General features: G+C 47.5%; 1 protein-coding gene across 1 annotated transcript in view; it reads left to right on the forward strand.

Moving 5' to 3' along the window:
• Positions 1–23,774, forward strand: part of LOC142564605 (prestin-like) — a 59,386-nt gene that overhangs the window by 11,514 nt on the left and 24,098 nt on the right. The gene's annotated exons all lie outside the window — the stretch shown is intronic.

Below are 23,774 nucleotides of genomic sequence, written 5' to 3' on the forward strand. Positions count from 1 at the left end.
AGCCGGCATCGTCAATGGGCAACGTTCCCTAAAAGATGCGATTCCCCCGCTTGCTAGGCTGTGTGATATGGCGCTATTTTAAGCTAATCACATAAGTAAACAAAGTCGACGTCATGCGACTTTTTTAAAATGGCGTCGTACTTGATACATCGGGAGCATCTGCTGTTGTTGAACAGTCTTTTCATCGACAAAAGCGATGAGGTGTGCAACAGACGTGGATAAAGTGTATGTAGCCTGAGTACTTCCCTCTTCAAAATTCTGCGGTACAGTTGATTTCACTGCTGAGTCCGTTTTACTTACGTAACTTCACTGCAAACTGAAGTGAAACTTGTCAATAACTATCGTCAAGTTTGCGCTCGATTTTGATTTCTTTGTTGTCCCATCTTGGCGCAGCTCGTCCAAAAGGTAATATGCACGATCAAGTCCAGCTAAAAACCCTCATTGACAATAAAAAAATAAAGAAACGTGCGCAGCTTGCACAAGTGGTGCAAGGCTGGAGTCAACAGTGGAGCTTGGGATCACCTAGCTTTTATGTGGCTTGTCTAAGTTGTTTGTAGGTTTTGCGAGGTTATACTAGGTTTTGCTAAGTTGTTGGTAGGCTTGGCTAAGCCGTTTCTAGGTTTTGCGAGTTTGTAGTAGGCTTGGCTGAGTCGTTTTTAGGTTTTGCGAGGATATGCTAGGTTTTGTTAAGTTGTTGTTTCGGCAGGCTTGATGTTGGAAGTTTTCGAGCAGTTGCAGGCCGGGATCGCTTTCTCGGCGACGTCGAGTGTTCAGGCGCGGACTCTCGCGTTCCCTGCACTGAAACTCGGGACCCTCGAGTCGGCATCGCCTCTTCTCCGCCACCGCTTCGGCGTGGTGTTCCGGATCAGCTCGGCGGCGACGCATCTATTCTCACTTGGCAGTACGGCACTCTGCCTGCTGAGCCGCTTCTTGTTCGGGCGTCCGGACTTTCTTCGGTCTTACCATGGCAGCAGTACGTACGCATGGTGTAGAGGAGCTGAGAGGCGTGTCGCCGCGCCAGCTGTTCCGAGCTTTGACTCGCCTGTGACGTCACGACTCCGCCCTATACGTGTGGAGTGCGAGGAGGTTACGTGGCTCGGGGCACTCGCAGGTGGTTGCTAGGCAACGCGAGGCGGCGCACAGCTGGGCTGAGCTTTCTGGTAACGCCCCATGGCGGAACTAAAAGCTTAACGAGCTCCGCTGTTAATAGTTGCCGCGAAGCAAGACAGTATTTTCGACGTCCTTGAAGATTCTTGCTTTCCACACTCTACTTCTAATTTCTCTTCCTATTGATCGTGGTCGGTTGTATCAACCGCTCCGAAATATTTTTTTAGCGAAAAGTACTACTGATCGTAGACTCAACCTAAATTCAGTCGGATCCATGCGTTTACCGCATCATAAAATTCATACCGCTAAGGTGAGTCTATATACGTTCCATTGCAATTTCTTGGGATTTTGCAGGACCACTGAAGAACCACTGTATGCTTGCTGGCGTGCTTTCTGAACTGGCCGCTAGCGTTGCGGGCGTCATATTGAGATGGGGAAATTGTGAAGCATTATCCAATGGCACATAGTTTTCAGCTCGGTTTCATGATTTCTGGGCGCTGTGCAATGGTGAACGCTGTCGCTGCGGGCTGACTCGGCTGCTGAACCTGAGGACGGGTTAAATCCCAGCCCCAGCGGCCATGTTTCGATGGAGGTGATACACAAGCCGCCTGTATACTGTGTGGCGTCAGTGCTCGTTAAAGAACCCCAGGTGGCAGAAATTATTCCAGAGCCCTCCACTGGCATGTCGTTCATTACCGATGTGTCGCTTTTAGCACTTATCAACCCGCCGTGGTTGCTCAGTGGCTATGGTGTTGGGCTGCTGAGCCCGAGGTCGCGGGACAGAATCCAGGCCGCGGCGGCCTCATTTCGATGGGGGTGTAAACACCCGTGCGCTTCGACTTAGGTGCACGTTAAAGAACCCCAGGTGGTCGAAATTTCCGGAGTCTTCTACTACGGCGTGCCTCATAATCAGAAAGTGGTTTTGGCACGTAAAACCCCATAGTTTAAATTTAATTTCACCTCTTATCCAATGTCACCAAGAAGTCACGAGCTTTGTTCGACGATTTGAGGGTGCTGTGCGATTAATTTACGCCTAAACAAACTGTCTTTGTACAGTATTAAGCAGAATCATCCGAATAGCTGTGTAATCATCTTAATTGCGCAGGTCAATCCCGTACAGATACATGTGATCCCACCGCAACAAGTCTTCACACTCGATGAGCAAGGAGTTCCTCCCACGTATTTCGCCCTTGTAGCCGACGTTTAGGAATAGTTTGCGGTTGGTCCACGGCTGATGGGCCGGCAGATCTTTGGTGTTCGCGGATGCTAATTCCGCACCGATATTCTGCACTGTTGGGACCTCGCTGCGGCGGAAAAAGTCGTTAACGCAGCTTCTTAGTGCGGTCATTGCGAAGCTGTCGTAAGTATGAAGGCGCCTCATACAGCCTCCACTCTTAGGCAGCTTCTGTGGAGGCGTCTGTAGTACTCCGTCCACGTCTGACATGAAAAAGTTTGCGTAAGCTCACACCGGTTAGTTCGCTCACCCTCTCGCAGATCTGCATGATCCCAGCATTTGGTTGCTCATCTCGCAGATTCATATACATATCCAGCAAGATTTGCTGAGCGCTACTGCAGAGAGAATTCCCACTGCTGTTTCTTTTGAATAACTGGCTAGGTGTCGTCAGAGTAGCCTGGCACGCATGGGGCTTACCTTATGACGGCGCAATGGATGAAGGCGACCTCGATGAAGCAGACCCGCCGTGGTTTCTCAGTGGCTATGGTGTTGGGCTGATGAGCACGAGGTCGCGGGATCGAATGCCGGCCACGGCGGCCGCATTTCGATGGAGGCGAAATGCGGAAACACCGGTGCACTTAGATTTAGGTGCACGTTAAAGAACCCCAGGTGGTACAAATTTCCGGAGTCCTCTCCTACGGCGTGCCTCATAATCAGAAAGTGGTTTTGGCACGTAAAACCCCATATTTCATTTCATTCATTCGATGAAGCAGAAAAGGCAGATGCATAATTGTGCTCAGTGAAAAACTCTTCTGCAGAAGATACGTCCATATTGGAAACAGGTGTGTGTCCAAGCCCTGATTAGTGCTGTGCGGACAAAGCATTTTATAACGCCGTAAACGATAATTATTAGATAAAGCCTTTATTGTAAAACGTTACAGAATTTGCAATCTTGCACACAACTAGGACATATTGGTACTTTCGCTTCTTGTGAAGGTGCGTGGCGCATGCCGAGTTTTTAAGTTGCATGCGTTTTATTTCAGTTAATAAAGAATTGGGCTTTCGCCGTCTCACTATAATAGACGAGCGAAAAGGTGTAAAGTTACGCGATTATCAATTTACTTATGTGGTTACCGCCTTCTTTAGCTAACAGGGAAAGCTTCAAGTGCGACATATTTGTCACCTCGCGGAAGAACAGTGGCTGGCTGTTATGAGGGCGTGGGCAGGGCTTCACTGCAGACTTCAGCCGTGTCCGACTTTAGCTACGTCGCGTCGGTGAGCGGGGCAAAAGTTGGACATATACAAATGCTTCTAACACCGTGGTCTATACTACCACTGGCGGTTACTCCGCCGACGTGTTGCGTTGCTATGCAACCGCGTCGCGCACGCGCAGGCAGCCGCGGTGGTCGCCGCTCTCGCTGCAGCAGACCATTGCATCGTTCTGCCAGCTCCGCGTGAGGAATGCTGGGATGCGTGGCCGGCGCGGCTATGCGCGATGGGTGCAAAAATAGGAAAGGAGATATTGACGCGCCTGCAAGGTTGCAATTCGCCCGACGGCGCCAGACACGTCGGTTGCGTCGTGTCGGTCGAGTGTAGACGCCGGTTGTTCCCACCATGACGTTGCGGAGCTCGACATGCGCTACGTCTTAGTATATCCGCGGCTTTAGGTAAGAAAAATTTTTGCGTCCGGTGCTTATAAACAGTTTAGCCAAAGCGAAGTTACCATGCAGTTGGCTTTCAAGAAAGCACGTGGCTGAGAAAAAGCGTCGAGGTTGCTGCGAGATATCCGGGAAAGTTTGCAGCAAGAAAAACGGTAACGTCATTTCAGTGAAACGGTTTAACAAAAAGGAATATAATAGCGGTGTGATAAATGTTCACGAGGATGTGAGCCCTGCAAGGAAATCATGACGCTGCCTTACTCTATCGAAACTGTTCGTCTTTTAGTACGCATTTAAAATAGTCAAGCTATGAATGCATGTGTGACTGTTAAATCATCATGTCAAAGTTCTTATTACTTATTCACAAATACTACTAAAAGCCCAACTGGGGAACAAAGTAAGGGAGTGATACAAGAAAAGTATACATAGGAATTTCGAGCGAGAACAAAGTCAATCCTCAAAGCGACGTATTAAATTCGCGTAAAAGCACATAGGATAGACTAACGAAATAGAGTTCTCCTAACTTCAGCAAAATCTTGCAACCCTGGTAACTAATATGCAATCTTGCGCAATAACTATCAAATCCTGTACACTCAAGCGTGAGGGGAGCTGAAAGCTCTACGCGGTGATTTTTCAGTGTAATGGAAGTTTTAGAATCGGCTACTGCAGATAACCTCGAACTGCAGTCTTCGAACTTGATATTCCGAGAACATTACTTACATGAGAAAACGAAACGCATATTAGACTATCAAACGGAAATTCACTAATTAACTTATTAATTATTTGGCACATGTTGCAAATTACGAATTGAAGCCAGTGCGTTTGCAAGGCGTATCCACTTAGAATAGATTTCTAGGACTAGAACAGTTCTGAGGTATGTGGCATCAAACTGAGGGTATAAATCCACTGTTCACGCATTTGAACGAAATTATCTTGTGTGCATTGAAGCGGTAATGTAACATAGTTCACATACGCTAGCTCGTAAAATGGTCGTTGCTGCTAGGCCCTTGCACGTGACCTCTGTAAAAGCGCAATAAAGTTGGCCGAGGATTTCCCTGGTCCGGCGCACCAGTTAATATCTTCCCATCATGTACACTTCCGCAGGAAACACTCCATGTCAATACCGAAGGCTTCACGCTCCGCGATATTGGTAACGCATTTTACGGAGGACTCGGGAAACCGCGGTCAGGAACGCCGAACTGCTGTTCGCCGTAAAAGTAAGGGTCCCTGAACTTTTCATACGATCAAGTTCTCTGCGATATCCGAGCCATCGGAATGGTCAACCGTGCTCTAAGGACGGTTGAACGTATTGAAGAAGGCAAGTCCGCTCGTCGAAATGTTGGCTCAAGGGACCTCCGTTGTTTAGTCATAGCTAACCACTTCAGGCCTCCATATTTCAGAGACATCCTCTGGCTTGCCTGGCTTTCTTAGATGTTGGTCACCGTAGTATCAACACTCAGTGTCTGCATATGATCGGGAAATCGGGGCACATGCCAGAGTTCCTTCTAATACCGAAACCACTTCGACGCGAAGTACCCAGCGGGACGTGAACGTTTAATAACCTTAGCCTTCATTGATGAACAAGATACATGTGAGTCAGGGAGAACGATCATTAGCCGCGATGAGGCTTAAGATGTATCTATTATAGAGAGCATGAGGTGAAGGTTTGGTTCGGAGCCTGTCTTTAGACGCCACGAAGCAATGTGTGAACCAATCCCACCTGAGGTCAGGCATGAATAGTTGATAAGGTCACAGCGTGCTGCCGGCTTTCCGCACGTGCTGCCGGATTTCCCCACGTGCTACTTCTTTTTTTTTGCCTTGGAACCGAGCAGCTGCTTTTTTTGCAAATGTTTTGATGCTCTCTGCAGTTTCCTTTCTCTGCACACTCCGCGACACGTGCCAACAATACAGGAAGACCGGTGGCTAGAGAGTGCATTAATAACAGGTGACATGCACATTTTCAATCCGTGACGTTTTCCGTGTAAGTGGTATCCTTTGGGTCGCAGTTCTTTGACTCAAAGTTGGGCTTGTACATGTTGTGGCACTAATGCAAAACGCTTTCTCTACGACGCTCGGCATCCTCAAGAAACAAGATTAGTGACAAAAAGCTGCGTTGTCGTGTGGCATGTGCGTTCCTGGTGGACGGACTGGTTAGCCGCGCCAATGCATTTTGCACTTGTCAGACCCTGTCGGGACACTTTTTGTCCGTGACATTCTTGTTAAGGCGTTGCCTGTTAACTTTCGAAACTACGGGGTGTGCTTCCCCCTTTCTAGCGGTGGCTTATGTTACTGCTAACTTAATAAAAACACTTGCGCCGAACTCATCAACAAAAGTTGTCAATGTGAGCGAATAGCCGAAACGTTTCTGGAAAACCATTCATGTGATTGAAGCAATGTTGTGCTGGATTGCATTCATCGGTTAGTGAAGATATGTAGGTAGCGCTGGTTTTTTGATCATGTAATTCGGCAGAGAACACAGCCGTGAATCAGCGCATGTGTGCCGGTAGTACAGGTGGCATACAAGCTGGTTCCTCACCTGTGTGCGAGGAATTGGCGGTGCGAGCGCCTGAGCAACTGGCGACTACGATCCTCCTCTCTCGCAGCTGCCAAAATGGGAGAAGGTGGTCGGAGTAGAGGAGGGCTGTTCTGCCCCCCCCCCTTTCCAACCGCTCCACTGCAACATTTATCTTTCAGACACCCCAAAGTACACGCGCAACAGCACGTGCATGCTCGTGAACTAGCTGGTGCTCGGCGTAGAACGCGCCCCACAAATCGGTTGGCTGCGCGAAAGCACTCGCCCTTTGCATCCGTACTTTTGTATCGACCGTGCACTCTCCGGCGAACCCCACTGTAGCTCACAAAATGCTGCGATTTTCTGTGATAATGATGACAGTGATCTAAAGAAGGAAATGACGCTTGATTCTGCAACCCGTGAGAGAGTACGGCGAAGCGTCGTCAGTGGAGAGGAAGTAGGAACTGAAATAATAATATTAATAATAATAATAATAATAATAATAATAATAATAAAGCCTGGTTATTTCTACAAAACAAAGAGGTAGGATGAGGCCTAATAGACTACACTACGTGCGACAGGTAGCAGTCCTCAGCACAGAGGCCAGCATTGTAGCGGGTGCTCAAAGGGTGGCGATTCCCTCGTTGTACTTATAAACTCCAGCAGGCTTCGCAGCGCGGGGAGCTGGGGACGCACAGGGAGCAGCAGGTTAGTCTGTGACAGCTGGAAGGCCGTGGCGAATACTATGGAGCGCTCGTCCACCAAAGATGGGCAGACACTGAGCAGACGCTCCATGGCCTCGGGTTCTTCCCCACACCTCTAGCAGGCAAGGGACGTGGCGCGAGTCTTGGCGTAGAGCCGCATCGCAGTCCAGGTGCAACCAGTCCGCAAGCGCAGGAGTGTGGCGCGGTCTCTTCTGGAGAGGCCGTTCTCTGGAAGCGGCTTGGGCGCCTTGCCACGAGCCACTGGGAGGTCCAGGTGGATGGAGGAGTGCAGGCACCGCAACCGATGTCTAGTGTAGTGCGAAGTTACGACCGCTCTGGTAAACGGGACTACATCGTGGTGGGCAGTCTTGGTGCATGTCTCCTCGTTGCCGGCGGACCCGACGTGCGAGGACAGCCAGTGGAAAGAGAGATCCCGACGGTTGCTGGCGCCGTTATCTTGGAAAACATGTGATAATGAACCAACTAGCCCGTAGGCCAGCCCTTGCAGGCTTCATTTCCAGTTATTCGGGCCCTGTTAACTGTTCTTCCGTTGCTACAAGTACCCTCGCAGCCAACGCCGTGCGCCATTCACAAGCGTTCTTGTTTTCTCTGCGTCATAACGTCTGCCTCCAAACATCTCGTTGTTGTTCGGTGCTTTCTACCCTTCGGCTGGCCCTGGAACAAGGATATGGAATATTTTGAGACCTGAGTGGCAATGACAGGCCCGCCTACACAGGGAATACCTGCTTCTGCGGATTTATAAAATATGGAATTCCGTTGCGCCACGGCCAATTGGATGCGGTACTCCTACCTAATCAACCGGATGACAGACTTCCTGTGGCAACAAACGCTACCTAGGCTTCGTGCATGTCTACTACCAAGGCCACACGGCAAACAGTTTCGTACGCACTGTCGGAGATGTTGTTCTTCCTGACGATATGCTCCATGTTCTGTCCCAGGGTCCAAAGTTTGCCGTGGAACCAAGAATTGAGCACCTGAGCTCCTTATATCATGGTGAGAAAAATTAGTGATCGCGCTCCGGACTCTGAGTGTGAGCAGTGCACCTCGGACGATGTCGGTGTCATTGGGCAGTGCAGCTAACATGGCAGTGAGGTCGGTATTACGAAGACTGTCGCTTACCTCCGGAGTAATTCGTTGTGTCTAGTTTCTATGCATAAGGAAGGCGACTTTTCTGAACTCCCTGTAAAAGCATACCAGTCAAAAGCTTCCGATGCAATTAACGCGACCTTCACGAGAAACGACCATGTATGTCTCACTTGCCAAGATCCAAAAGACGGCACTACGTTTATGCCAGCAGGTGAAAATAGATGTACCAGTTCGCTCTATTGAGAAGACGGCTTATCTCTTAAAATGTTTTTTTTAGCGCTAAGATCCATAAAGTTGGTTGGGCGTCTTGTGTCAATGTCTGAGAAGGGCAGCTGGCAGAGGGCAGTTCCAGCGTTCTACGAGCAAAGAACGAAATTCGCACTGTTGACGGCTCTTTTGGAATTAACAACTCGGACCACGTGATTACGTTCCTTAAGCATACCCTTAACGAAGCCTTCAGATACATCTGTTCACGTTAAAGACTTATTATAGTCCCTCTTACACAATGAACTAATGTTCTGCATCGAAGATGCAGTCACCCGCCGTGGTTGCTCAGTGGCTATGGTGTTAGGCTGCTGAGCACGAGGTCGCGGGATCGAATCCCGGCCACGGCGGCCGCATTTAGATGGGGGCGAAATGCGAAAACACCCGTGTACTTAGATTTAGGTGCACGTTAAAGAACCCCAGGTGGTCGAAATTTCCGGAGTCCTCCACTACGGCGTGCCTCATAATCAGAAAGTGGTTTTGGCACGTAAAACCCCATAATTAAATTAAATTAAAGGTGCAGTCGACAAACACGGAACAGTGCGCTTTCAGAATGATATATGTATGAAATCAGGTGGCTTTCGTCAGATGTTGAAATGTTACCTGGAATCGACCTTCTTTACTTGGGACGACAAAGCTTTCATTCAGACAAATACGATTTTATTGGCTGCTGTGTAGCGGCACTCTTAATTGACCTGTACTTAACTCACTATAACAGGGCGCTCCTCGTCTCTTTGAGTGGTTCATACGTTGTCAAGACCTTGCGTTATGTAATCATTATTTGGTACTCTTCGATTCTAAGCTTGTTGACTACATTTCGAATGGGCAGATAATTTGATGTTTTTCGTGAGTGCTTGAAGCCCTTGGAACCTATGGAACGCTGGAAAAAAAAAATCAGATTTCCTGACTTCAAATTTCTTTTTTACCTAAGGCATGTCTGCTCATCATAGGAGTCAAGAGGCAACAATCCCCTGCTCCCGTTTACTTCGGCACACACTACACTTGTGGAAAGAAGTATTGTGTCGCATTGTTCTTGAAATGCTATCGACAAATCTTTTGCACGCACGCCACTCGACAGCTTCTGCAGGCAAGTCGATCGCCTTCTGTCTGCAGGATCCCCTGTACACGTGCTAATTTCTGTGGCAGGGTATTTACTAAAGCGCGATGACGCCAGTCGAAACGTGGCAACACCGGAGTGCAGTCAGAGTGGTTGTGCTACCTTACCTGCACCAGGTATCACAAAATATAAAAATCTGCCGGGCTGCTGGTCCTAGCGTGTTTTTTTTTCAGCGCTGCGCAAGACAATTGGCGCATCTGCTAAAGTCAATTCCGAAGTTCGCAGGCAACAAACGTTCTTGACGACGCACAAAAATCGTTTTGTTTACTGTGTACAAGAGTTAGTGCATTCGGCGCCGTTGACATGTGGGGAAATGATATACCGGCCAGTAAGGCAGATGTACTAACGATAGTCTGGGCGTAACGAAAATGTAAAAAAAAAGCTTGCTACGTGTGGAAATATTGCGTTACATTGTCGGCAGTGTGCATGTGAGCACATGTTTTCGCAATGTGAAGCAGTGCATAGACATCCTGATAAAAACACCCGGGAAACTTCTGTGGTTTTTGAGATTAACCACTTAAGCGTTGATTGCGTCAGCATCTCGTCTCCAAAGATTTCCAAGTAAAAAATTGATTTTGAGCATGAACTGTGGCAGCTCCCGTTGTCAGCGACCTTCAAGTGACCTTGAGCTAAAAGCCACAGCCGTTGTCTGGGCGCTCAAACGAGAACATCCTGACAAGTAGCAAAAACAAAACTAGAGCTTCCGGGAAACAAATCTAGACCGCATTACATACGCTAGTTGCTTCCCAAACAGGTTACAAAAAATATTGCTTCCGAGTTCGTCCAAATGTTTGTTCACAATATCGCTAAGATGTAGCTTATAGTACGCTGAAGTTTTATTTGTCATTTCCAATAGCGACTTTCAAAAGTCACATACAGGGCACTACGCACTTGATTGTGATCTTCTGGCGTTAAAACAGAGTTGCCTGTGCTCTTTTCAACGCCAGCGGTCCGTGAGGTCCGCAGCGCGTTCGGTGCGCCGGCAAAGTCCACAGCACAGTCCAAGCCAGTAGCGTCCGGCGCACCGCGGATGGCTGTTTGACCGAGACGAGACTTGAGATGAGGTTCCGTCTGTGAAAGGAAACTATTGTGTCCATATGGACCAGTGCGCAGTATGACTTGCCGTTGCGAACGGTCGCTACACTCGTTTTAAGAATGTGGCTAGTATGATCTCATCTGCTTTGCCGGTAGCCATTTCAAGCTTACATGTATACTCTCGATTACGGGAGAGCCATCATTTTTCTTGCTACTGCGTTGCAACAAGAATGCGTTGGGCGCATGCGTTGGGCGCATGAAAAAGCGTGCCGTCACAGGATGCAGTTTAGCTTCCAGAACCAATTGGGCAGGCTGTCTTTAGCTGGATTCCCTGATTCGATTGTGATGGCGGTCGCTGAAAGCCTGCTACAAAAGATGAAGAGTGCAGCTGTTAGAGCTGGGGAGAGAGAGAGAGAGAGAGATAAACTTTATTTGGTTCCTTCAAGGACTTCGCGTCTCGAGGTCTCGGTCGTCTTGGGCGCCGGCGACTTGGAGCCTCTTCCGGCAAGGGTGGGCCCCTATTCCAGGGCTCCACTGAGCCTAGCTACCTCACTAGCGTGCTGCACTAAGGCCCTTTGGGCCGTGAGCTCGCAGCTGGTAAGCCGACTCTCCCATTGCTCCGCACTCGGGTTATTGTGTTGGTGGAATGATTTATTGTGTTTACATTCCCATGTGACATGGTATAGTGTGGGTGTGGCCCCGCACCATGGGCAGGTGTCTCTGTATTGTGTTGGGTACATTTTGTTTAGGATGTATAAATTTGGGAAGGAGTTTGTCTGCAATCTGCGCCAACTGGGGAAGATCCCCGTCGAGATGAGGTGGTGAGGCCTGTGGTGGTGCCATGTGCGGTGGTGCGCTATATGGTGGTGCCCTATATGCTGGTTCCCTATGTACACAAGATGGCCCACAACCTAAAGAAGGTTGCTAGCAGACATGGGGTGCCGCTTGTGTTTTCAGGCCCCAAAAAGCTAGGAAGCCTTTGTTCTCGTATCGAAAGAATACGAGAAGATAAAAATGGATGCGGCACCATGCATGGGCGACCGTTTATGAAGTGCGGCGAAGGTGTCGTGTACGAAATCTGCCACTCAAGCGGCCGCTCCTACATAGGGCAAACTGGGCGTTGCATTAATGACCGAATTAGGGAACATGAAAGAAATGTAGAGCAAGATAGAGAAGGGCCAAACATTCCCAAGCACATTAAGTCCTGCCCGTCACGCTCTTGTGAGGCATGTTTTGCTGGGGCGCGGATTCTTGCAAAGAGCAAAGATAAAAAAGCTTTGGAAGGAATTGGAGCTTTCTTTATCAGAAAGAAAGGAAGCATGTGCGTCAGCGATCCATCAATATATTTGTATATGGCTGAAAAGAAATATTTAACCAGTTCGCTTCTATATCAATCTTGATCTGATCGCGTTGCTTGCGTCTAAGACGGGTATATAAGTGTTTGGCGTGCCTCCGAATAAAGCAGTTGTAAGTGGCGCTCTGCCCCGTCTCCTTCCTTGTGTGCTGTGTGTGTTCGCGCCTAGTACCCAAGATGAATTGTGACACCCTCACCCAGCAAGACGTACATTAAAGCCGAATTTCAGTTACACGCTGGAAGTTGTTACATGTCCTCTAGGGAGCATTGTGTCGCAAAAAAAAAATTAAAATGGGCTCATTAATAGCCGACATAGACATATTTCAGTGCCGCGAAGCCATGATTTCAGAAGGCGGGCTCCACTGCCAAGCAAAGACGATTTCTCCACTCGCCCCGATTAACCCCCGCAAGCGAAATTTTTTCCCTGCGTTCTCCCATACCGGACCTCGAGGATAGCGTGACGCATACGTCACAGGCCCCGCTTTCATTTTTTTTCTCCCCGCTTTTTTTTTTCGATGCTACGCACTTCCGGTGACGGCGTCGAGCTGAGCTGCTGCCTCGTTGGCGCAGCGCATGATTTTGCGCGCTCTGCACAAGGACACATGACTAGCGGTATAATTGAGTGCTACACGAATACTGAGGCAGAACAAGCGCTGGAACACGGTAGATACCGTGCTGGAACACAGTAGAAAGTGGCATAGTTTCGGTACCTGCACACATGACTTCACGGCCGTGCGAACAAGCAGACGAAGAGGAAGTACATCTCCCTTGCTTGGATGCGAAGTAAAACACAAAAAAAACGCGTAGACATTCCGTTTGTGTGTTTTATTATTTCTCTAAAGTTCCATTCGTCAGTTCAAGCAACAGATCACACAAATAACAGATGTTGTCTTGAATAATTCTCGAAGTCACGTGTCACCACGAGCGACGTCACATTGCGGACCCAAGTACATGGGCGCAGGGACGCGAGTACGTCGCCGTCCGGCTTGGAGCGCAGTGGCCGCGAGAAGGGAAAACGGCATTCGGATTGAGATTTCAGACCTTTCCGGGCGCGTAGCGGTGTAATTCTTTGCAAACACGATCGTTGGCGCGCATTGTATACGCTGCACTTGTCAGCTCAAAATGGCCAGACCTAGTGAGTGAGGCCCTTTAAGGCCTAAATGCAGAAACACCCGTGTACCGTACATTGGATGCACGTTAAAGAACTCCAGGAGGTTCACATTAAGCCGGAGTTCCCCACTACGGCGCGCATCACAATCAAATTGTGCTTTTGCCAGGTAAAATTCCACAATTTTTAGGAAATATTCAATTGCCTGTGGTCTTTCCCTCTAGTTGGGAAAGAATCACTTTACGGTTTATTAAGAGACGTTGCGAGGCTATAGTACTTAACCAAAAGCAGGGATATCAATAACAATAGCCGCAATGTGTTTTCCTAACGAAGCGGCGCCGAAGTATTGAGAAATCTACATACTACTCAATCTTTCGCACTGGGTTAACGAAAGCAGCGACATATATATTCCACTAGTAATCCCCTAGTGAGAAACTCCATGCACTAGGAACGATACATAGCACGTGCGGGTCCCTAAAGACCACAGACGGAGCTAACAAAGGCAAGCAGAAGTAATTGGTGCGTTATATTGGAATGCAGAGTAGTCTCTGAACAAAGGCAAAATATGCGTGAAGTGTAGAGACAATCCTATTGTGTGTTTACTCTCCTTGCCCCTTGGGACTCTGCGCTGAAATCACTAAACCATTCTCGAACGGCGGGCTCGTGGACTCCTAATCAGGGATATTACAAGCCGCGTGTGGCTGCTCTTCGTTGTCTACCGAGCGTCGGCACTTGCGGGTGTCTGCAAACAGACCAAGTTATCTCGTAGTAAGGTTGATTTGAACCGGCTCTAGCTTATCTAAATGAAACGAAAAAATATAAACAAGAAGCATTTCTTTCAATTTAGGCACAATAAAAAGGTGAAGCTATCGAAACTTGCATGTTTATACTCGCGTGCGTGAGGATGTTTTATCGAAAGCTGGAAACGAGGGCCTTGGTGTGTGGCCCGCGCCATTCACAGTCTCGGCAATGTGTGTCAGTGACAGTGCGATAGCTTTCGCCGAAAGACAGATGCGGTGTGAAAACAAAGACAAGCGAAGCTGTGTGAGAAAAAAAGAGGGAAAACAAACAAGCAATAAAGAAAAGCAATCTGCCTCTAGGCCGGCTGGGTTCTATATGCGCTTCGTTTTGTCGCCACTTGCCTTCACTGTGTGCGAGCTGCCTTGCGCGCAGGATGTCGAATTCACTGTGCAGCCTAGACAGCTGTGCGGGGTGCCTTGCACTCCTACTGATGCTGTTCGTGGTCGTGCGTTAACTTTATTTTCCACTCTGTGCGCGAGCGGCAACTGAAGCAATCGTGGAGTGCTGGTGTGACTCTTGAAACTTCCGTCCACGTCGTTGGGTGGTCTAACCTGTCTGAGGTTGGTGGTGACTGATCGCTTTCATTTCATTCATTTGCTCTTATGGCTGATCAGACGTTACAGATAGAAGTCTACGATGGAAAAAAATTAACCGGCAAGCGAGAGGAAGCGGCAAGTTGTCTAGCGTAGGTGATGACGAAATGAAGAAGTGAACACACGGTGATCCTCGAGTAGAATTGATGGAGGCGGGAAATTCACTGCAGTCCTTGTTGCGCTTTCGGTGGCAGAAATAGCGGTTGCTCTATGCCAAAGTGTTGTGGCTTTTTAGCTTTTCAGCACACGGAAAAAGACATAGAGTTGTAGCAGAGAACTTAGCTCCTTCAAACGTCCTCTTAATTTTGGGCGCACGCTTCACGTGATTCAAAAAGGCTAGCTGCCTCGTGATGTGGCGCCGTCGTTCGATCGGAACGTTGAGCTCTTCTGAGTTACGTATTCTTATGAGGCAAGTTTGCCTAGACACACATTTGTTGCATTGTGTTTACATCTGCGTTCTACAACTCTAAGGCGTTTTGCTCATTGAAACAGTTAATTAAAGTTCATTCGCTTAGTTGTCTGAAGTGAACTTCAAATATGTCCGAACTTGCTGGCGGCGTTTCAGTTGCCTTAATTTTTGGTCCGCTGCGGGAAAACGCATAAGCAAGAAACTTAATGAATTGATCGTGCAAAACAAACGTTAGGACTTTAGGTAAGCGTTGCACAAAAGTTAATAATGGAGAACGACACACATTGCAACTCATTTCATCTTTTATTGTCAGTTGACTGTGAGCACGCGTTTGAGAAAACAGGTTTATGTTCGGATGGCTCTCATACCACTTCATGTTATCATAATTTACTAAATTAACAATTCACATGTGGCGAGGCCAGTGGCAAAAGACTTGCAAACATCTTTGTTTTCATCGAAACAAAGCAGTTAATCAAAGCGACACCAACTGCATTGTAGACGGCATGATGCGAGTGAGAGCCCTGCTACAATCCCCATAGGAACGAAGCTCTATAAGCACTCGCTACGAGCTAAACTTAGAGAAGACAGCTCGGGTCACTTTGTGGCTTTTGTTTTTTTAAATGCGCAGTTTGTTTGCTGGCAAGTCGTAACCCATGATTTACGCTTGCGTGAAAGCGAAAGTGGAGGTTGCCCGCTCAGTCTCGCTGTCCTTGAGATGAAGTGATCTAAGTGATCAGGTGTGTCCGGCACTTTGTACAAGAGGCACAAGGTCTTGTTTTCTTTTTGGTGGATTATTTACATATAGCATCTGAGTCATTGTCGGATTCATCGCGAGTGCTCGGGTGCTTCGCAGTTATGCAAATTGCGCCGGTAATGATGGCCTGTGCACCACTAGGTAATTGTCAGTTGTTGCTGTTTATGTAGATGACGTCGAAGGAAGCTGGCTAAAACTTAGTTTGTTGTCTGGACACTAGAGAGTGGACGTTAAGGTTGGTCGTTTGATAACTTGGTTGCGTAAGCTCCTGGCTGTTCCGCAAAATCTCCGAAGAGTGCTTTTGATTAGCCCGTGTTCGCTTGCGGCGCCGTGTCTATGCACCTGTTCGCACCAGTGTTCCATATGCCAATCACAAGGTCCAAAAAATATAATTTTAGAACTTACGGCGTCCATACTGCGCCCATACTGCGCCACTTAGGTATTTGAAAGGTGTAAAAAAAAGCGTTCAACATTGCGTTGGTTATTGGAGACCGCGATTTTTTTAATACGCGTTTTCGATTCATGTATTCGAATATACGTATCTGAACTTCATTAATTTCTGTAGTTAAGGCCGTCTGTGGAATCTAGCAACCCTTAGTAATACGGTTATTAGCATGCTGTGCCCTTCCAGGTACCTGAGCCAACTTGTTTGAAGTGTTTTACCCACTACTAAAATTGACGCTGGTTAAATAGCCCTGCGCAAGGGTAAGGACGTAATTTGTTTCTCAGTCTATGGTTGTGTTACAAAGGTGAAACGATTTGCTCAAGTCTCATACTCGCGTTACCTGATTAATACCTTTGCGGTAAACTCACTGTCCCGTGAGGCTTACTGCGGCCAACCCATATGGTGTAAATTTGCGAACGCTTGCTAGTGAAGGCGTGAAGTAACCCTTTCAAAACTTTATTTTGACTGTACATAGGACTGACTGGTTTTCAAATAGTGTCTTGGTTTTACAGATATTTGTCCTGTTGACTACGTAGCATTGACATGGAGTAGTGAAATAAAACGAAGTTGTTAAGCTTATCTCCTCTGGTCTATTTGGCTTATAAAAATCGTAACGGTCTGTTTGCAGAAACTTCATGTACAGAAGTTTATAAGCAACACAGAGCCGTAAAAAGTATATGCAAGTGGTCTACAAGTCCTCTATACATTTTTATTTTTTATTTATATATTTGTTACAATACCTTCAAGGCCAACAGGGGTGTTAAAGAGGTGGTGGGGGGAAAAGACAAGAAGTACAAGGAAAAAGCAAAAATCATAATACAGATGCCTCTTCAATGATGAGCTTGGTGGTGGCTGTCTTGAAGGATGGCGTGTCTTCAATGCAGGCAATAAGAGGCGGAAGGTGGTTTCACTCTGCGCTAGCTTTGGGTAAGAAAGAATGAAAATAGCAAATTTGTTTTGCAGCTAAGGATGGGAACTTCATGCGGATGATCAATACGTGATGATATATATGATGGGATTGAAGAAAGAAGATATTGTTTTAGTTTCTGGTTATGAAAGAAAACGCAATGGCAAAGAATAAGGCGTGCAATTTTCCTACCAATTGCAAGATTAGTTAAACGAAGTTTTGATTTCATTAAAGAAGCACTAGCTGTGCGAGAATAATTCGAAATGATGAAGCGAGGTGAGCGATTCTGAACAGATTCTATAGCCTCGGTTGAAGTGAGTTGTGTGGGATCCCATATGGATGATGCATATTCTAGCTTAGGCCGTATTAGTGTTTGATACAAAAGTAATTTCGAATGGGATGGAGCCCGAGAGAAGTTTCTGCGCATCTAGCCAAGGGTGCGGTTCGCATTGTTAGTGATACATTCTGTGTGCATGCGCCAGAATAGCTTATTAGTAATGTCAACGCCAAGATATAAGACAGTACACTCTCTAGTGAAACTCCGGTAGTCTTGTAATCGAACGTTTTGGATGTATTATATTGGCATGAGATGGACATAACTTTACATTTAGACGGGTTAAGAACCATCCACCATCGCACACACCAATTAAATACGTTGTCAAGAAATCACAGAAGGCCGCAACTATCATTAGGGTCATTTATTGCACGAAAAAGAACACAGTCATAAAAAAGACTTAAGGTAAGAGTAAATTCCAATCGGAAGGTCATTAATATAAATTAGAGTAAAGGACCCAAAACAGAACCTTGGGGAGCACCAGATGTTACGGCACATGGTGATGATAAGGAGTTGTTAGCTGATACAAACTGAGAGCGGTTAGTCAAGAAACATTTAATCCATATGAAAAGATTGGGGCCAATATTCAGGGAGCCAATTTTAAGGAGTAATTGATGTGACACCTTATCGAAAGCCTTAGCAAAGTCTAGAAAGATGCAGTCGTTTAGCAAACCACTATCTAAAGACGATGCTAAGATGCTATTGAAAGACAAGAGTTGAGTTGCGCAAGAAAAATTCTTTCTAAAACCGTGCTGACAAGAACTGAAAAACGAATTGCTTTCAAGAAACGAAACGAGATTAGAATATATAATGTGCTCTAGAAGTTTACAAGGAATGCTTGTTAATGAAATAGGCCTGTAGTGAAGAGAATTCGGATTACCTCGTTTGACGAGTGGAACCACCCTCGCTAAATTCCAATAAGCCGGCATTGTGGAGTGTTCAACAGACTGGGTGAAAATGTGCGCTAAATATACGCTGGAATAAACAGCAGTATTTTTCAGAAACTTCGAATTGATGCTGTCAACACCGCAACTATACGATAACTTCAGGCCCCGTATTAGCTTCACCACGACCTAATGTATAAAGGTAGGTCGTGAGCTTCACAATACCTGGAAAATAGATGACAAAGGGGTCCATTTCATAGATGATCACCCGTGGAAGTCTTACCGGTCATCCGAACCAAATTATTTGAAGGATATTCGTGGAATACAGCACCGGAAAGAGCTGGAGCCGTTCAAATGAGTTAAGCGCGAGACACATGGTGCGCTTTTGGGTGCAATCGGTCGTACGACCATCCGCATCGGCAGCCGCACTCGACAGGTTCTCAACCAAATCCGCCGCACGCGGCGCCGAATCGCACGCCGCGCATGCGACCAATTTGCTGAATATTGTCGTGCGACTGCCGCATCGGTCGGACGACCGCAGCCAATGACAGCGCCGGTAGCGTGAACGTCATGGCCACGTGGTAGACCCGGTAGGGCGGGGCCGGCAAGCGGGCGCCTCGCCGCTCGCTCCGATCATGTCTGTTCTTTTTTTTCTCTCCCTGGTCGAAACGTGGGCCTCTTTCGCCGCTGACGGCGGCACATAAATCGGCTACAATTTGTTTCTGACACGAAATAACTTCTAGAATAAAGTGACCTCGAAAGAGTGCGAGTTATAAAACGTTGTGCGAAATAGTAAATCGTTGGTGTGATTTCTACTCGGACGCGGTAAGCGCAGACGCGCCAGCAATCGTCTGTATACGAAGCGGCTCGCCTGACTGGCGTGTTTACTCATCGCTACTAACGGCACCGGGAAAACTAACCGTATTTTCACTTAAGAGAAACATAAATGTTCAGGCATTGATTGTGCGGTCGGATTTAGACGCTTTTTTACGAGCTGCGGACGCATCGCAAGGACCCTCGGCCCCGGATAGACGGCCGGCGAGCTAGGCCTACATCGTCTCCCAGCGATCGCAAGCTCGCCTGGCATGCTCGTTCGCTTCTGTCGGCGTCAATGAAATCAAATGTGCTGCAATTTAAGCGTCACATAACTGTGCACACGTTGTGCCAACTAACATAGGCGCTTCGTTATACGAGCTGCAAGCGATCGTGTCACAAGCGCCACCGGTGTCGGATTCAATGGCCCAGCGAGCTATGCCTGCCGCCTCCTGGCCATAGGCGGCTATCAACGGAACCGATACTGCTAACGCGGCCTTGCGGAAACACGTCTACAGTGCTCGCATAGACGTGTTTGTATTGTCATCGTTCGTTTCAAACAAGATAGCTGTGCAAATACGGTTGCTTTCACTTTCTGTTGGAATTTACGCAGCATTCCGAACTTCCACACAGGGGCGCCGGTTCTGGGCGGAGCTAGCCTCCGCTCGCTCATTCGTACCATGTTCCCCGAATCGCCGCATGCGGCAAGTCGCACACGACGCACCGCACGACAGATCGCACGGAAAATCGCACCATGTGTCTTCCGCTTTAATAGAAAATGACCACGGGGAGCACAGGCTGGCACCGAAACGCGAAGTTCGAATAGAATAAACTGAAGAGTCTGCACACAGCGAGGCCCAGGTTATTAAACCATACGTTTAATGCAGTCGCGCAAGTGGCCTCAAGGGCATTAACATTGCCGCGCAGCATCCGGGCATGCAACACTATACGCGAAAGCAGAAGTCTCCGGAAAGCAGCGGTTCCAACCGGTAAGGCCAGATCGATGAGTAATCGGAGTTTTAATTTGTACTACAATGCCCGGGGCGCCTCATATATTGTTCTAATCGAACGCGATTACTCGTTTATCCGAACTCCAGCAGTACGCAAAAATTTAGGGGACCATGCAAAGGCTGACATCCCTTATTACTAGCCAAGCATTAAACTCAACATGATTATCGGCTAATTCGTTCCTGACCTGACCTGACCTGGTGTTGCTAAAATTTGGGGAATATATTGTGCCTAAATCATGCGGTGATTTCGAGTATTGCTCCTTAAATTTTATGTATAGAGCGCGTAATGCGTTTTAGACTACTGGGTTTCATAAATCTATCGCCCATGGCATATCAAGCTAGATCCGACCCGCAAGCTGCATAGAAAAATATAGCAAATTACTAGATAGCTACACGAAATAATGAAGGGTAGTAGTTTTATTGGCCGTAATAATTTGTCAAGATTTGCTCACTAACTAAATTAAGAATGATAGAATATGTAAGCGTGGCTCAACGAGGACGAAGGAACAGACACAGAGACAGCGCTGTCTTTGTATGTCTGCTTCTGTCTACGTCATTGTGCAGTCGCGCTTACACATTCTATCATGGATTCGAACCAACTAGCCCGTGAACGTGTTTTAACTAAAGTAACCAGCACGGTGTCACGCACGCACAGGTGAACATGAACACATCTCGCTCGATGACAGCGGAAACTGTCTGTGAAAACGCTGGAGTTAGGAATCGCGGCTGCAGCAGCGAGCCAGTTGACCTGCGTGCATTTGTCGCTTCAACTCCAACGAAATATAGAATGCACAGCGCATACGAAGGTACCGGCACTACGCGCAGCTGCAAACGTCGAAGATTGCTGTGAAGATGAGGCCCGAGCGGGTGCGCACTTTGACCACGTCGCAGATCGCTTTGAAGGCACACCAGCGCCAGCAACGCGTCCCTACGGCGTCCGCCAAAACCGACTACTACGGCGTCCGCGATTCGCGTGGCCAATGCCGTAGAGACGCCACGGTTGCCTCCACCCTGTACGGAGCGCCGGGCGAGGAGGACATCGGAGCGCCGTAGCAGCCGCCGGACAAGAACGCCACTCCCTCGCCTCACCACCCTGCCTTGCGCGCCACAGGAGAGGGCACGCATCTGGGCCGCGTTCTTTGCTCTTCTTCTTCTTCGTGATTTGAGGAGAGGGAAAATACGCTCAGTTCTGCAGCCCATATGGGAGCACGGCGCAGCGTAATGGTGAATGGGGGCGGGGAAAGAAAGATGAGAGGGTAGAGGGGGAAAGGGAGAGTAGGCTTCAGGCAGCAGACGTCAGCATCATCCAGGGGCGATGGCCGGCGCTCGGGCAGAGGCCGTGTGAGGCCGAAGTCTATTGGCGATCTAGAAGCCCGTTTGTGTAAACATATTCAAGCAGGCTTGCCAGAGCTGGGAGGTGGTAGCGGGCCGGGAAGAGCAGGTGTGTCTCTGACGTAGCCGGAAGTCCATACCGTCGGTAGGTGGCAGTGACTGGAGCGCGTTCCTGGGCTAATGCAGGACAGGTACAGAGTAGGTGCTCAAGGGTCTCGGCGTCACCGCACCTTCTGCAGGCCGGCGAGGCCGCGTTCTTCGCTCACGCACGCGAGATTGAATCGCGTTCGCCGATTCACCCTCGCAAGCTTTCAATATATAGAAGTTCACGGCGACGGCAGAAATGGGTGTGGAGTGTCCATATAACTGCTATCGTGACAGAACGACCATTTGATTGACCTGTATGCTAAAGTACCGTTTAGATCTGTTGTTTATTCTGTTTGCGGGAATGACCAGCATCGTACTGGTAGTTTATTTTTTGGTTGTGCAACTATACCGTCCAGGAATTGCCGGAATCGTAAAAATTTTGTTACTACCGGCGGAATGTTCAAGAGACATGGGTGCGCGCACAAAACACCATACTTACTAGCTTTTATCTTTTTTAAAGCGAAAGCTTTACTGGCCGTCAACTTGCGATTTCGCCGAGGTTGTGCCTCGAGGATGCACATGACATCACACCACGTTCCTCGTCGTTGCGTTCTCCTCCGCTCGTTTGGCCAGCAGCTTCGCATGCCTGATAACATCTTGGAGGATTGAGAAGGAGAGCTCGCGTGCGCCGCGACTACACTTGAGGCGACAGTAAGGACGGCGACCATTCTGATAAGCAGTAGGAGGCCTGGAATCGACATCGGAACGAGATGAAGGGAAACGAATCGCCTAGGAAAAAGACGAACAGCGTGCCGAACGACTGTCAAAACGCCGCGACATAGCTAGACAACCAAACTAACCTGGACTTGCAATCAAGATTAATCAAGGCTAACCATGCTATCCCTTAGCTTTCGCTACGTATATGCTGGCATAGCCGAGCTAAGCCACTGCCAATTTTTTAAAATACATTTTTACCAACGGTAGCTGACGAAATTTTCGCGAATGAAGGGTTGACAAAACGACGAGTAACTGAAAATGCGTCTGTTTTATGCACTGTTTGTTTCACTTACGTTACCCGGGCGCTGTATACGGGAATATGCGGTTATTCTTCTCCGAAAGCCCTCGTCATAGCTCTTTGCATAGAATGCTGTAGCCACAAGCTGTGATCAAAAACAAATGTAATTTAACAACAATAGCTAGTTCACGATACAAAATAGTAATGAAGGGTGGATGAATATTTGAAGTGTAGAGTATGAATTGAAGTTCTATACGGGCTATTCGTATTTGAAAAGGAACTAGTCCATAGTTTCCATATCGGGAACTAACGAAATCTTTTGCAGCAGCCAACCTAATTGTTAAACTAATTATCAAAAATTATGAGAAGCGAAACAACGGTAAGAGTTCTCCAAAGAGTGTAGAAACAAAACTGATCATGCGTTTTGTTTGCGATTTAAGATTTAAGCAGCCTAGCCAACTAAAATTTTGAACTTCTACATGGCGACCAGACGTTCTCCTTGCAACTGTCCTTTTTATATATGTTTGCTGCTCACAAGACCTTCAGCAGCTATTCACGTTTCTTTACCACTTCTGCAATTTTTTCGGCAGTAACTTATTTTGCCTTTTTGTAAAGCCCTATTTCAGACATTAGCCATTCATTATTGGAAAACTTGTTTGCAACCACGTAATAAAAGGTACCAGGCTAATATTGCAGCTTTTAACATGAATTAGTAATTTTGTGTTTAATGGTTCACTAAAGACGAAGATGATTTTTTTCTGCACCAGTAAATTACCATTCCACAACTTCAAAAACACCACTCGTGCCACGATACGACGCTTGGTAAGCCAGAAAAAGCGAAAAAGTGAAATAAACGTGGCGACGCCTCCTTGAAGTTCCTGCATCGTCAATGTGACGTCAGAGATTTTATGGCATCTTCTGGGGCCCACTTAATCATTTGGCGGTACAGATTGACTACAATGCGTTCTAAAGGAACAAAATAATAAACAAAACTTTTGGGAACCTCTATGTGTCAACACCGCCCGAATATGAAAACACACTTTGGAATCCCTGACGTTACACTGACGTACCGGCGTCGGTGTTACGGTGCGAAGTTCAAATACTGGTACTTTGACCTTTGTCTTCTGATGTGACAATCTATGATTTTGAAACGACCATCTGCAGCGTTCTCAAGCATTGCTTTATCCGTCTAAATTGATTTATTGTTTTGGTTTGGTGTTTCATATTCAGCTGTCTTTTTTCCTGTAATT

This window comes from Dermacentor variabilis, chromosome 11 (assembly GCF_050947875.1).
Source record: "Dermacentor variabilis isolate Ectoservices chromosome 11, ASM5094787v1, whole genome shotgun sequence".
Lineage (NCBI taxonomy): Eukaryota > Metazoa > Arthropoda > Arachnida > Ixodida > Ixodidae > Dermacentor > Dermacentor variabilis.